This window comes from Sander lucioperca, chromosome 10, assembly GCF_008315115.2.
Source record: "Sander lucioperca isolate FBNREF2018 chromosome 10, SLUC_FBN_1.2, whole genome shotgun sequence".
NCBI classification, from domain to species: domain Eukaryota; kingdom Metazoa; phylum Chordata; class Actinopteri; order Perciformes; family Percidae; genus Sander; species Sander lucioperca.
In genome coordinates, this window is record NC_050182.1 from 31,105,780 (window position 1) to 31,120,818 (window position 15,039).

Below are 15,039 nucleotides of genomic sequence, written 5' to 3' on the forward strand. Positions count from 1 at the left end.
GTGTGTGTGTGTGTTTGTGTAGCTATGTGATGGTGAGCCAAGGTTTCTGGGTAAATAGGATATTGCTGTAGACCACAGGGATGAAAGAGTGAGACAAAACAGAGAGAAAGGAACAGAGGTGAAGAGATTATTTTTTTTACAAGTCAAGTAACAAAGGAACCCAAAGTGGAAAACCTCCTTAAAGTGAAGTGCATTGCTTTGTCAAGAAGAGAGATGTACACAGGTAAGACAGGAAAAGCGAGAGGAAAAGAAGAAGAAAGGAATGACAGAGACAAAGGCAGGCAGAGCAGAGAGAGGGGAGGAGGGAGGGGGATTTTGATCTGGGCTGGCGATGGCATTACCCGTGGTTTCCCTCTGGAGTGGGTAGAGATAACATCAGTCGGCACTAAAGTACACACAAACACACAGCGCTGAACATGGATTTCAATGGTAAAAACACAATTAGTGTGGTGGTTTAGATAATGATGATCAGATTTATATAATCAAAGTAAAAGTGATCAAAAGGAGATGTAAATTATGTAAAACTAACTAACACCGGGTTGGACTCTAAAGTGACGCTATGCATTTCAGAATAATTAGAAAACAGAAGACCTGATAATGGGGAAAGTATCTTTAATTGGGTGGATGTTGCTTAATGGGAAAAACAGATTATTTTAGGAGAAAAAAAACTACATTTCTCCCAACTTAAGCACAGAATGTGACATATCTAAGTACTGTGACAATCACGGAAGCTATACTTTAAATAAGCTCTAAATAAGATTTTGAAAAAAAGGAGAGGAAGGCACTGCTACTGTGCAAGTTTCACCCATTTAAGCAAAACAGTGTTTAGCATTATATTTCATGGAGTCAGGGTCACAAAACATCAATACCCAGTTCAACATATTGCTGATCCGTCCAAAACCACACGCATGATGAGCACACCCACACAGGGAAACATGGAAACACATAATTGCACACAAAGACCCAGTGACCAGGGAGGGTAAAAGGATGGATATTTCTTTTACAATGTATGTTATATGAGATTTGAACCCACTATAAGCTATTATTTCATATATAGTCACATAAAACATTTAAATGAAATTAAAAAAAAAAAGTCAAAGGCAATACAATAGAACACTGGAGGGTAGAAGGTAAGCAGTTAGCAGAACGATAAAAACCAGTAATGCAATCAACTGCAAGGACACCATGAAAACCAACCATGTGGCAAAAGCATATGAGAGCGCTGGTAGAGAAGTCACTGCAGTTGTTCTGCTGAAAAATAGCTGCATGTGTGCTGGCAAATGTCTGTGACTGAGTCCTTAAAGGCAGAGGCAAACTCTCTAATATACACATGCTTCCACCATCCACTGATCTGTATTGATCTGGTTTAAAACGGTCTGAATAATGCTCAAGATTAAAATATGGGTTTAAAGACTCATCATACAGGCAACCAAAATGACAAAAAAGCCTCTCTGGAGGAGATTAACTATGCAGGTTGTCTTTATTTTGATCACTCAGGCTTCAGTGTTTCGACAGAAAACATCACATTGATTAGGCCTGATTGTTGTTGTGGTTGTTTACTATGACATAGTGCACAAATGTCATCATCATTCAATCAATGCTGACTGTTGTCTGTGACCTACAAACGCCATTTAATTACATCCAACGAGAGCAGACCGACACTGTACCAACCAGGCCACTGCACATTAACACCAAACAGCCACTTTACCCACAGTATGGTCAAATAGTACTCACAAGGGACAGGATCAGTCAGACCAGTTCAGCATGTTGGAAACAATGTGCAGATTTAGAGCAAAACTCAAACTAGGCCATTCATTGTTGTCATCAAAATAGGAAAAGATCTCCATGATGTAACAAAACTTAACTTGCCACATTTGATCCTGTGGTTGAAAACGGACATTGGATTTCAGTACTATAAGATTATAAACACCAAACCTATCAAGCCAAGGACCTGAGGCAGGGTGAATTATATTACTAAGACTAATTTTACTATTTATTTAAATTTAATGGGTTTTTTTTTACTATTTACTTAAATTTATTTTATCGTTATTAATACATACTGTGTGTATATGTTTATACTTATATTGTTTATATTCTTTTTATCCTTCTTATATTTGAATGTGTGACATGCTCCAACAACACCATGACAAATTCCTCGTATGTGCAACTGTACTTGGCAATAAAGCCCTTTCTGATTCTGATTCTGATTCTGTCTGAGTGACAATGACCCTGACCTATGAGATAATGAAGATGAATGACTGTGGGAGGGGCTTGCGTGAAGCCAGGATATGTGTCTGGTTAATATCTCTCTAGGGAGGCTTTAGTAGGGCATTGTGGACTAGAAACATTTTAAGCTTTGTTATTAAAAATCACCTATTCAGCTTGGTGGAGAGCAATACAACACAGAGTGAGACTGACAGATACTCATCTTATAAGAGTGAGACTATAGGAACATATAGAACAGACAACAGGACATTATGAGCATGTTCAACCTTAATCTGAGAACAGCCACACTGAGAATGTTTTCTCTCTCTCACACATTATGGACAAGGAGTTACATTATGCATACACACCACTAACTAATGTTAGTGCGTTGGTGTGCCAAATAATGAACAAGGCATAATAGATTATTGTAAAATCCTATGTGGATTTAGGTGAGACTTTTATTTTGAAAAAGATATAAGGCACTCTTTGTATACCTGACAATACTGGTGTTATGCTATTCATATGAACTTCCCTTTGTTAAGTGTTGTTAATATACTGTTATAGAAATAATCTTTTCGTTCTGGACTTTCACTGAGAAGGTATGCATCTTATTTGCTCTGTTTACTCTAGCTATTTAAAGGCTCTGTACTCGAAAGAAAAAACACAGGCTGGGATTGCCTCCACACGGCTCTCAGAGACAGTGTTTGGTGCTGCCTGGAAGGCACGAGGATTAGGCAACGGTTAGGGTTAGGTGCCTTGAAGTTGACGGTTGCAGCGCTGCCTTGAAGTCGACGTTGGGGGCTTAAAAACACCATCGAGCCTCAGAGACTGTTCCCCAATACGTGAAACCCCTAAGTTTTTTCATGGCCAAATGCATTAACATGCACGTGCAGCCAGACCAAGGAACACACACACACACACACACACACACACACAGTGACCTTACACACACACACACACACACACACACACACACAGTGACCTTTGTTGACTGTTGAGACCATGTTGGCTAATGTGCAGTATTTTATGCATGGCTATAAAATATTTTACACAAAGAATGTAGTTTAGTTATTTATTTATTTTTGTATATTATCCACTATTTTCCTTCTTGACTTTTCCCAGAAAGGCACAGAGAGCATTGATGAAAAATAGATGGTATGTATCTAAAACGTGAGGACGCTGGCGTGAATATCGCCGCTTCACAATCCGCGAAATACATATAAATATAAATATATATTTTGTTTTCTAGTAAATTAAGTACCTTAAGTTTTAGGTTAGGTGTTGGTCATTCTCAACACCTTTCTATACCCTGCTTTAACTCATCAATTTTGGACTCTGTGCTGCTGTGACGTACGTTACTCACCGTCGATTGACTGTTAGCTTCAGCTGGCTAACGTTAGCTGTCAACCTCCCGACTAACGGTTACCGCTAGCTAGTGATCTAGTGAGGATTATCCCTTCAGACCACAGTGGACTTCAGTGGACTCTCCATCCAAACTCCCGACTGGACCTCCGTCTGCCAAGACTGCCAGACTCTTTCAAGTTCATGTACTCCCTGTCTCCACTGATCACTTGGTAGCTTTGAGACACCTGGTCAGCTGTTTGCTTACGCCGGCTAGCTTCTGTCAGCTTCCACCGACTGACTTGCTGTAGAGCTCTTTTAGCCCTGTTCCCGGCTCAAACAAATAGCTAACACAGTTAACGTTAGTGTTGGCCACTACCTCCCTGCACTGCCGAAAATGGTGCTACTAAAATTTTCCTCACTGCAACTTCTCAACGTCATCTGCTACGTCCCTCCAGCTTGCATTGCCGACATAAAATCCCTTGGACTCCTTCGTCATCCTCGTTATGTGGACAGGGCTACGAGATGCTTTCAGTACCCAATGTCACCTCTCTGGAATGCCTTGCATTCAGTCTAACTGGGTCGGCTCCACTTCAGATTGTCATTATATACCATCCCCCTAAAGCTTCCACCACCTTCATGTCTGAGCTATCTGAGCTACTCAACTCTGTCTGCTCCAGGTCTCCTTCCACACTCCTCCTTGGTGACTCTTTCCATGTGGACTCCACCAGCTGCACACTAGCCACCGAACTTCTATCTCTACTGGACTGCCTCAACTTCATACAGCATGTCCAAGGTCCCACCGACACCAAACGTCACACATTGGATCTTGTGTGTTCCACCGGCAATACACCCCTCCATCTACAGTGCCTAGACCTTGCTGTCTCTGATCATCATGCTATCCTCTTTACTATCCTCACCTCTCTCCCTAGGCAACGTACTACACGTACAATTACATTTCGAAACATCAAATCAGTGAACACCCCAGCCCTAACAAATGTGTTAGCCACCCACTTGACCACCAAAACAGCCCTGACCACAGTGAATGCCATGGAACCCACCACAACACTGCTCTGTCTCTGAGCCTAGACCTTCTCGCCCCCCTTAAAACCCGTACTGTCTCCGTCACCTGTTCAGCTCCTTGGTACACCACTGAATTTCACTCCATGAAGTCTCTGGTCGCCAACTAGAGAGACTTTATAAAAAAAACTGACCTCACTGTCCACCTGGAGGCCTACAAAGAACATGTGAGTTCCTACAAAGAAGCTCTTTCCATAGCCAAGACAAATTATTACACCATACCAATTATACCCACCTACTTTAAAACTGCTTCAGTCACATCTATCCTCAAGAAGCCAGGTTCGGATCCGGAGGATGCAAACAACTACTGGCCAATCTCCAACCTTCCATTCCTAAGTAAAATCCTGGAAAAAGCAGTTGCTGCCGAAGTCCATCAGCATATGTCCAACCATGAGCTCTATGAACCCCTTCAGTCAGGATTCAGACTGTATGATAGTACAGAGACTAGGGGAGCACGATATTGAAAAAATGTGATATTGCGATATCGATAATGAATATTGCGATATCGATATTAATTTCAATATTTTTAAACATATGTAAAATTACCAAAGTTATGGGAAAACGCATCAAAATAGATTTATAACAAATAAAACAAATTTTCTTACAACAAGGTTTATTTCAACTGACATGTCATATTGGAGTGGTACAACATGTGTCTACAGAACAGGACATGTTTTACTGGTTGGACAGTATAAAATAATAAATAAAGAGCATGTCTATATAACAGGACATGTTGTACTAGTTGTATATACACTACAGTATAAAAAACAATGCTAATCTGTTGGGTTAAAGCCAAAGTATTTCCAAGCTACCAAGGAGGCATTACTTTTGGCCACTAAAGTTTCCTTTCAATCTCTGTTATCTTGTCGTCTCCCAGAGCAACACTCATTTTCTTACTTTTGTGTTTTTTTTGCTCCACTGGCTCCCTTCGCTCTCTCTTTAGGCCCTTTCTTTTCTTTCGCTTCGTTTTGTTGTCTCTGTCTATTTGTTCACTGATTTATGGTTCTGCGGAGGCTCCACGCAGCTGATGTGTGATGTGTGTGTGTGTGTGGTAGAGCGAGGAAGAAGTGAGAGAGTGACGGCGATTTTCTTCGGAGTGAGTAGCGACTCTAGAGTTATAGTGAGAGAAACAAAGTATCTCCCCTGTGCTTTCTGACCACGGTGGGAAATCTGTAGTAGGAAAAGTTAACCCTCTCCTTGATTTCATGTTGTTTATGGAGAAGGAGAACCAGGAAATGAGTCGGGGGAAATGCAACGCTACCAAGTGATGTGTATTTTTCGAGAGGTGCATCAAAGAGTATAGACGTAACAAGAGGCGAAACTCAATAGAATGTTGTGCTGCAGCTTGCAATGGAACATTCTACTGAGTGCAGCTCTGCCATCTTGGACTGAATGCAACACAACGTTCTATTGAGTTTCGCCTCTTGTTGCTTCTATACTCTTTGGGTACATGTCGGGCGGGATGCAACGCAAACAAAATATCGCAAAAATTATCACAAGACTTTCGGTATCGCAACGTGATATCACGATAACGATATTGAGTCGATATATCCTGCACCCCTAACAGAGACCTCCTTCATCAAAATCACAAATGATCTACTCACCACTGCTGACTCATGACACATCAGCACACTCATTCTCCTCGACCTCTCCGCAGCCTTTGACACAATCTCCCATACCATTCTCCTCAACCGGCTATCCCATCACCTTGGTATCACTGGCACAGCTCTCTGCTGGTATCAGTCTTACCTCTCACACAGGAAGCAATTTGTCACCATTAGCAAATCCCGCTCCGATCCAGCTCCGGTCAACCAAGGCATGCCTCAAGGCTCTGTGCTTGGACCCATGCTCTTCACCATCTACATGCTCCCCCTTGGTCAGATTATCCGGCAACATGGTCTCAGTTTCCACTCCTACGCCGATGATACACAGCTCTATATCAGCCCCAAACCATCCACTCAGCTCCCCCCCCCCTCCATGGTCAACTATCTTGCATGACATCAAAGCCTGGATGTCAACCAACCTACTCAAACTGAACAGCAATAAAACAGAGCTCTTGGTTGTGGCCCCTAAGGTGTTGCTCCAGAAGGTTGGAGATCTCATCCTGGATGTTGATGGGTGCGCATTCTGCCCATCCTCTGAGCTCCGCAACCTTGGTGTAATCCTGGACTCCACACTCTCTTTCCATACTCTCATCAAATCCATCACCAAATCAGCCTTTTTTCCATCTCAAAAACATCTCCAGACTTCGGCCATCACTCTCTGACTCCGTGGCAGAAACCCTCATTCATGCTTTCATAACCTCCCGTTTGGACTACTGCAATGGAGTCCTGTCTGGGGTGCCCAGCAAAATCCTAGACGGGCTGCAGTATGTCCAAAACTCTGCCGCCAGGGTCCTCACCCACACCAAGACCTGACAGCACATCACCACAATCCTCATTCACCTTCACTGGCTCCCAGTTAAGTCCCGCATCACATATAAAATCCTCCTTCTCACCTACAAATCCCTCCATGCCCTGGCCCCACAGTACCTCTCCGACCTCCTCCATCCATACACCCCACCCCAAAACCTGTGGTCCTCAGACACTGGCCTGCTCTCCATTCCCCACACCAGACTCTGTACCTTCAGAGACAGAACATTTAGTGTTGCAGCCCCATCCCTCTGGGACACGCACACACACGCACGCACTTTAGCTGAGTCTGTCCCAGCACTTTACAGAAGCCAAACCACTCAGAAAGAGGTTGAAAATATGGTGTGGATGCTCAGTGTGCTTACAGCAGACTCCCTGACTAACCTAAAATTCTTCTGGCTGCATCTGCATTCAGCCTACTCCGAAAGACAGCTCCTGGTTGAATTGGTCACAGTATGACACAGCAAATCAGCCTCACATTGACAGGAATCATGGTGTTTTTAAGATCTTTTATCCTATTTAAATGCAATGAGATAACACATTGCTCTATTTGAGCAGAAGTAGATAAGTACTCACTAATCCCTAATGGGATTATTTCAGACTGACAACACTAAATGTTTAAATATATCCATATTTTTATCTGTGTGAGAGAGGAAATAAGCCACCCTTGATGTGTCACAGCTGGACTGAACTATACTTGACACTGTCGCCTCCCAGCAAAAAGGTGGATTCAATCCTCACCAGGACCAACTGGGACCTTTCTGTGTTGCCGTTTGTATGTTTCCCCTTGCACGTGGAAAGTAAGGGGAATTGGAAATTCTAAGTTGTTCATAGGCGTTACTGTCTTTGAAAGGAAAGTGGGTTACTTAAAAATTACATCCAAATGCACTTCAACGAATTCTTAGTATTGGATCTTTTGATCAGCCGGGAAATGGTGACCTGTTTGACACATTTCTTCTGCCTGGTTAGCTCTGAATGTCAGCCCAATTATGTTAATAATCACCACAGCATTGCATGATAGAAAACACAGAGAACCTTCAAGCAGAGTTAACTGTTGAATAGACACAATGATTATGTGCCAAACAACATCATAACTGTTTGAACTCGGGCTGTATAGTACAAAATTATTCCAAACCTTAAAGCAAAACTAAAAGGGAAGCCCCTGTGAGGTCACTGTGGTTTTTGTCAGACTGCTATGACCACAAATCCCAAAATACAAACACCCACTGCATGACTTGGAGAGAAAAAAGAACCATGACATGGCCTAATACTTTAAAGGCACAGAATAGGGAAACAAAATGATGTCATTGCTGTCATATTATTAAAACACTAATCTATCTCCCTCTTCAATTATTCTTTTCCAGCACTTCATTAAAATGTAAACTTTGCAATAATTCACAGCTATTTAAAAAACTTTTCTGTAGAGAAAGTACGCAGACTATAAAAAACCTCCAACAGCCTATAGCAAAGACAGGATACCATAGTCTGTTATCAAAGGGAATTTAAAATGTGGAGGATACTTGCTCTGCAGCCTTCAAGGAAGTGGTTTTAGCACCACTAACAAGATACCCGTGCAGGTTCCCATGAGAGGACATTACAGGTGATCATCAGGGAGTACAGAACTGGGTCACTTCCATTTTCTCACTGCCCCTAATGACAGACCTCCAGGTTAATGTAAAGGAGAGAAGGACAAGTTGGACAACATTCTAGGCTTTGGTCTGTTCTCAGATGTGAGCACGGCTTCTTAAACATTTTCTACCTTGGGATTACATTACAGTACATTTAGTCTCACTGAGGTGACTAGAATTAGCACAACATAGTATGCTTAACAAACACACAATATCTGTACAATGCTGCAATTAATTTGCAATAAAATACAATACTAAGGCTTAATTCTTATTTTGTAACAGCTTGGTTCCTATCATTTTGTTAGACTTGGAAATGGCTTGGACTTTAGACTTTTTGTTGACCCACGATTTAATTATTCTTCTGTAAAATGGTCTAAGATCCCATTTTCGTCTAAGCTGTCATCAGCAGAGTCATGTTAGGACGTGCTGGAAGTTTGAGGAATCTGACAAAAACAGAAGGGTCACTACAGTTACAGTTTTTAAAAAATCCATACAGCAAACTTTTTTATATATACACACAATAGGGGTGTACAGATTAACAAATCGGTATCCGGTTGTATTATCACAGATAAGACTACATTGATACACAGACCCCTGCATCAGTCTAAATGGACCAAGATTCGGCCACGGGCAAATGTGTGAAATGATGAGGGGTGATGTGTGCAAATGTGTGGTCAAGACAATCAAAGTCAAAATCAAGGCAAACTGAGGGAGAGAAGTGGAGTACAGTAAAGTACAGTGTGGACGGAATGAAGAAAAGACTTCCTGTGGTTTAAAAGTCGAAGCCACATTTCAGGACAAGGAAACATAAATATAAAGAGCTACTATGATGCTGTGAAGCACTATTTCTCACTATTAGTGACATGCTGTTTCTTTGTAAACATGTGACTTAACAAGAACTGGGACCATGTTTTATCTGTGATACAGAAAATCCCCAAGGCCCTAGTTTTGTGTGACACAAGATGATTGTATGACAGATTCTATTCTCTGCAGTGTAACATAAACATGTGATGTAAAGTCAAGTTTCCTGTTGTCAACCTGAACAGAAAACCATTGTCATCTAAGGTGTGCTAAAGTGGTGGGACCCACAAAACGGTGTGAATGCTGACATCCTGTAGTCAGATATTGGCTCGACCCTCTCTATCATCTTGAAAGTAAAGTACAAAAATAAGTTTAAAATCTATGCTACTCTAGATCTAATTGTGTTGATGTGTAGCAGCTTTGTGCTATGTTAGGGCCACTCCCATCTACAAAGCAAACAATGAGATGCAATAAAGCAGTTAACTAATGGTGACAGTCTCTGGCTAGGACAAACACACATACACCCGTACACTTCCCTTTATTCACACCAGGAGATAAAGAGGAAGTTTGACACCACACCAACCCTCCAGTGTTGTAGCTTTAAATGGGAGCCAAGGATCTGTGATTAACACTGCTAAATGAGTTATGGCAGGGCAACAGAACAGAAAGCATTATGACCTCTAGGTCTGAAAACATCTTTCATAATATAGGTTTATATTGAATGATTTTACATAGCAGCGCCATTAGCAATCCTATGCCTCTGTATACACTTTTCATTCTGACACTACGTTGTGTTAAAATCTTTTCAATGTTTGCTGGGTTGTCACTATTCTTACCAGCGTCACACTGTCACTGATGATGAATGTCTGTCACACTGCAAAAGCTTTAAAGTACACAGCTGTTTTTCTTTAATTCTTCTCTTTCCCCCCCTCCATCCCGTCTGCCCTGTACAGTACATTGCATTGCCCATTTTCCTCCCATCCTCTCTCCCCTCGCCTCTTCCTCAGGGTGTGTTTGATGGACTGATGTTATTATCTCTACCTCCTTCAGCCCTCTGTCTTCAAAGGAGGAAGATGACTGTATCTATCAAGCTTTAGTGTGCTTAAGAGAGGCCTCAGGCACTGTAGCGCTCTACTCCCAGTCTGAGCGAAGCTCCGCGGGAAAAAGGGGGAAAGCCTTGTGTGTATTTGACAGATGAGCAAATTGATAGAGGAAATAACCATATTCTTGCCTTGATTATCAGTGTAGTTACACTATAGATATATGCCCTGTATTTTCTGAAGTAAATCAAACTCTCTACTGTGTATGGCTGCAGTAAGCTGAACAAGGGAAGTTCAATAAATGTCAACGAAAACATCAAATCTGGTAAATCACTGTAAGAGTTAGATCGGTTCTGCGTTTGACATTTGAGGGGATTTATACTTATTTTTATACAACTTATGTATCAGGCAGCTAAATGTGTAATACTGGTAGACAGATGCTCAATATTAATTGTATAGTTGTTTAAAATTTCTAACATGCATTGTCAGTGGCAGAATATATATAAGAATAAAACATGTACACTGTCTTTAAAGTGATATCTGTGTGATTTTAACTAAATATTACTTTTTAGGGGGACTATGTTAACACCCATTTAGGGACTACAGATTTATTTATTTTTTAAAAGCCTCCTGCACATTTACAGCAACGTTTATTTATATGCACTGTCCCTGCTAAATAAACCAATAAAGTATCTGAGCAAATGTAACGTAATTATTATTTCTCTCATTTTATTACATCTGTGATCACTGTAAAAATAGATTACGATAAAATAAACTGAAGCTGAAACTGAGTGTCTCAAGTTATCATGTTAGAATATACATTTATAATCTTAGAGGTACTCCTGCAATTTCGAATTTTACTTCCATGAAGTTGAAGGACTTGCGACTTTTGTGATTTTAAATAAACAGACAAGATTATACAACAGTTTTCACAGGCTGAACACCCCCATGACGAGTGAAGTGATTTTCTTGTGTAAGATTCGGTAGAGTGGTCCTTTAACATTTTGCTGCATCATGCTTGTACACGTCTCAGAAACACTTAAGACTGTGTTTCACTTCACAGCCAATATTTATTTGATTACAACATCTGATCTCAAAAACAATCTGTAAATATATTGTTCTTTCATCATCTCTAACATTAGATATACAACTCACATGACATGTTTGATTTCTCTCTGAGCCACTTCCTGTATAATCGGTCTCTCAAACTGTGTTTTTCTGCAGACCAACAAACAGTGGTTTATTTGTTCAGTCCGGTCAGCAGAGCGTTGACAGAAACTCACAGTCATTGTCATGCTCTGCGTCTGGATGAAATACCAGAACCACTCCACTGGAATTCCTCACTTCCCAGTACTGACTCCCACTTCTTTGCATTGTTTTGTGTGTAAGTGTGTGTGTGTGTGTGTGTGTGTGTGTGTGTGTGTGTGTGTGTGTGTGTGTGTGTGTGTGTGTGTGTGCTCGCACTACTATAGCCTCTGTTTCCAGCTCCCACATAATGACATTGTTGTCATAACCACGTCAAGAAAATTACCCCCAATCCAAGCACTTGACTGGACTAGACTTTTTTTTTTAAATGCAGTTTTTTGTGCTGCCTTGTGTTGGCAGATCACTGGGCAACCAGAGGGCGTTTTCACACATACCTCATTTGGTCCAGACTTTCGGACTTTTCAGTTTGATCAAAACCAAAATTACAGGTGTGAAACCTCCCCCGGACCACGGATCAAAAGACCAAATTTTGGTCCGATAAAAAGAGGTGGTCACGGTCCGGTTCGTTTATAGTGTGAAAGCATTTTTTGGATGGTTCGGACTTTTGGACCAAATACAAGAAGCTCTGGCAGGCTCTCCTTGTGTTACAAGACTGGGGAAGCTCCTTTAAGGAATAGCTTGGTGCTTAGTGTGTAGGCTACATGAGAGAGTGTGTGAAGGTGAATGCGCTCAGAGCAGACAGCTGTCGGCTATAAAAGCAGAGAATACATCAGCAGTTTATTTGTTAAGTGGTAGTAAATGTACAGTGTAGGTTTCCGTTTGTCTCTGAATAAATGCTCAAGAAAGAAAGTTCCCGTATCTTGCTTCTCAACATCACAACAAAACAAAAAGAGCCGCGGCAGTAGGGGAGAGCAGCAGTCAGCTGAAAAAACTCCGACAGAGAGAGAGGATACGAGAGGACGGGGAAGCCCGTCTACAAACCAATCAATTATAAGTATCTGGAGAATCAGCTCACATATGTGATGACAGCAGGACGTAGTTTTGTCACGTATAGATCTTTAGCGCGCTTGCATAACTGCAGTGTGAAACCAAAACTTACCGGATCAAATGTATACAATGTAACAAAAACATGAACCTTGGTCTGGACTTTCAGGTGTGAAAACGCCCAGAAACACATGCTGAATAGTAAAAACATTGTTCAACAAACAACCAAAAAATGCATCAAATCCACTTAAGCATTAGTGCACAATCAAGGACACCACAAATCAGTATGGACGACTCTCAAAGTTCTTAACAGGGAACTTATTCTCAACGTTATGGCCAGTCTGGCTATGGGTCATATATACAAGGCAAATAAAATATACTGGCAAGTTGCCCAGAGGTACATCTCTACTCAGTTAGCTACAATAGTTAATCCAGGGGGCTACTTTCTATTGACTTTAGATTGGATCTAGAGACAAGAGTTTGAAAAGATTTTGCCTATGTAGAATTCAAGTTGATTTAGAAAGCTTTAGGGAACTTGCACTGCTTCCACTGTTATAGGTTGTTTTAGGTGTTTTAAAGGGTTAGTTGGGATTCACCAAAGTCACAAAATAACATAAAATAACCAATTGGGGCAGCGGTAAACCAGCAACTCCCAGGTTCTGCAAGGTAAAATGTATGCTTTTGTCAAAGGAGTCTGGTGGCCTAAAAGAGAGCATAGATGGATATAACGGCTTCAGTTCCCTGTCGGTAAGGGCTGCATGACGGCAAGGTCAAGCACCGAAAATATTCTAAATATAAGGTCCAATTAAACTGATGTTTTTTAGGTGGGCCTTTGTTTTGGTGGCTGAAATACGTTTTGCTGCAGCCCGTGCTACCACTGACCACATCAGTTCATTGCTTAGCTTTCGTGTGGGGACGTACCGACCGACATCTACTGTAGGTAATACACACCAACTATGGATAAGTACCTCATACAACCTCAATTCAAAAACATCGGAACTAACTCTTTGAGAACAAGTAAACATTTTCCTTAATTCAAGATTTTACATTATATTGGAGTAAATTAGAACACTAGCGAATATTAGAAGTCAACATTTCCCTGAACTCTTCACACAGAGCTTTCAATGAATGTTGCTGTAGATCTCCATATTCCTTGGTGATATAACACTGATAGCTCCAGACTCTAACAGTAATGATGCGTATCCAATTAATTACCTTACATAAACTGACAAGAGCAATGTTCTTGCATAGGAACTCGCTCTCTCCTGCTGTGCCCCCCTCAGCGTGCTCCCAGATCATTTAGTGAGTACAAGACAAGTGAAGGTGAAGCTCGTCATTTCTGTCTCTCACCCCTCGCTCTGCTTATGTCCCCCAACGACATATTTAATTTGCTACAGTAACTACAAATGTCTAGATATTAAAGTAAAAAAATAATAACCATGTTAGAGTTATCATGCCTGGGGTTATGGCTGATAGTTTTGTTAATGTGACACAATATCAAATCCTAAAGCAGACAACCTGGCTGTGCTCTGTGTCTATCCACAGAGCTTTTAAAAGTTTCTCTTCAACCTAATTTATGTTATGTTAGCTGTATAACTAAAAGCTTCTCATTCCTCTGAGTGTTGTAGTACTAAAAAGCTCCTGCCTTTTCCAGCGAGAGATACACGTATTAAATGTTGTGCAGATTCATTCACAGCAACTAAGGCTTTGTGATTCAACCATCATCTTTATGGACCCTGCTCAGACACTCATTTACTGAGAAAACTTTTCTGTCTAATTATCTTCAGCTTTTTATCCGGTTTAAGCCGAGAAAGAGGACCCATATGCATTTTAAATGATCTACCAGGTATTAATTATTTAGCATTCAGTGGATTTACTGCTCCGTGGCCAGAAGTTAAGGGTATGAGATGCTATTTCCACCTGGCCAATAGACACACTGAGGGCTGATGTGGATTTATTAGTCAGAGGTGTGACTGGATGAATGAATTACCTCAATAGTGGGCCAATGTGTTTAACTTTAGCTGCTGCTTTTATTGTTTCAGGATGACTTTTCATTGAAGCTAAATTAAGATTTAAGGGGAGCCACGCAGGGAGAGATGTGAGGCAGATACTGCATGAAATAAAAGGGACAGGTGTATTCCAGTATTCTAAAAACAACAGGAAGTTAGTTATTGTAGTTTGGCCTGGAGTAGCAGTGGCACATAGTTCATACAGGCAATTACGGTACTTTAAAACCTTGGCGCCCGATTGCCGCAATTTGCTTCAAAGTCATACTCTCTCTTGGAGTCATAACCCAGTCAAATTTTGAAAACACAAACATATTTTTAGATTTAGGGTGACTTA

At 41.1% G+C, this 15,039-nt stretch overlaps 1 protein-coding gene across 4 annotated transcripts in view; it reads right to left on the bottom strand.

Moving 5' to 3' along the window:
• LOC116049231 (F-actin-uncapping protein LRRC16A-like) overlaps nucleotides 1–15,039 on the bottom strand; it is a 78,094-nt gene that overhangs the window by 56,236 nt on the left and 6,819 nt on the right. The window lies entirely within an intron of this gene.